This window comes from Aythya fuligula, chromosome 24 (genome assembly GCF_009819795.1).
Source record: "Aythya fuligula isolate bAytFul2 chromosome 24, bAytFul2.pri, whole genome shotgun sequence".
NCBI lineage: Eukaryota > Metazoa > Chordata > Aves > Anseriformes > Anatidae > Aythya > Aythya fuligula.
Window position 1 is genome coordinate 5311091 of NC_045582.1, and position 1651 is coordinate 5312741.

Genomic DNA, 1651 nt, shown 5'->3' on the forward strand with positions numbered 1-1651 from the left:
ACAAAGGAGTAACCTCGTAGCTGGCAAGGTGTGCACCTGATTGCAAGAATTCTTCACCTATCAGCAGATTAAGCTATGAGCATTGTGTAGCTGTGACAAGATTGTAGCTAAACTACCCACAGGAATGCTTAATGCTAACAATATTCACCCCCTAACCACTGCTTCCAGCAGGAAAACTGTTCGGGAGAGATGATCTCATTTATACTTACAATACCTGGTACAAAATGTCATGCTATCCTTGCTTTATAGCAGAGGACAATAAGGGGGACATGGTCAGTGACTTGCCTAGAGGTGTGAAGGGTCGGTCAGGATCACATCTGGGGGCATGGTGCTGAGATGTCCTCGCGTACCTGAGGCACCGGCACAGGGCTAGCAGATGCATTGCAGGAGCCCGGGGGACCTGTCCCTTGGCAGCAGCAGCTGGTGGCCACGTGAAACACACTGGAGCATCTCCAACAGCACCAGGCATCTGCACAGAGCTGCGGGACCACACCTGGGGTGGCTGCAGAGGATCCCAGCCCCGACCTCTGCGTTTCCCTGTGCTGAGCACAACACCGACTGCAGCCACCGCGTGATGGTTTCCATGAGGTGATTTCCCAACACACCCCATCAGCACAGCACGCTGCTCTCACACCCTTCTTTTCCAGTTATATTTAAATGCCTGAAGCACTTCAGAATTCCTCGCCACCAATTTGATGTTAAACCAAGGCTTCTGCACGTTGAAATACTTCAGCATATGCTTAACTGGATGCCTGCAGCTGGCTGCATTGACTCACACAGAGATAATCACGTGCTTAAAGATAACTGCGGGTTCAAGCATCTGGCTGGAGTTGCAGAGGTGAGGCAGTGGGAGCCCAGGCCCCATTATCTGTGCCCAACTGTGCTGAAGCCGAACCCAAACCCATGGCACAGCCGAACCTGTGCCATGTGGCTGTGGCCAGCGCTTCCCAGCCTGGCTGTGGAGGTCGCGGCCGCTGGCAGGCTGCAGGGCACGCCGAAGCAGCACGGGGCACGTGGGAGGCCGAGGCTGAACCCTTCTGAGGAACAAGCAGCTTTTTATCTCAGGTCCACGCCATCAAATCCACTTCACTCCTCGCTTTCCTGTAGCTACGTGACATGGCAAATGGGTTAATGCCACCTTATGCACGCTTCCAAGGCTGAGGCCAAATTTTCAATGAGGCCAAACAAGGGGAAAGCATGGGACACTTACAAAAGCTATCTTTTGTGACAGCAAAACAGACGGGCATTCAGCTGCAATTTTTAAAAGGAGCTGGGCAGCCAGTTCCCTTATGTTCCTTCAAAAACTGCAGCTAAATTAGGGCAGCTAATGCAGCACAGTTCACTGGACAATATCAGCACGCTCATTCATATGCATAAATGCAGATTTTTGTGTTTTCATGAGTGGTACCCTTTCCAAGGTCTGACTTTCAAAGTTTACATTTTTCTTTTTTAAATTCAGTTGTTCTTGTCACTGAAGATCAATTCACATGCAGAACGGCAGTTAGAAACTCACTCTTTATTATACTGAACAAGGTCAAATTTTTAAAAACTTCAAGCTGTATTCCAATACAAATCACTGAAATACCCCTATTCTTCACTCTCATATCCAAAGCATATTCACTGTTGGAAAAAGAAGTCGTCTCAGACAATG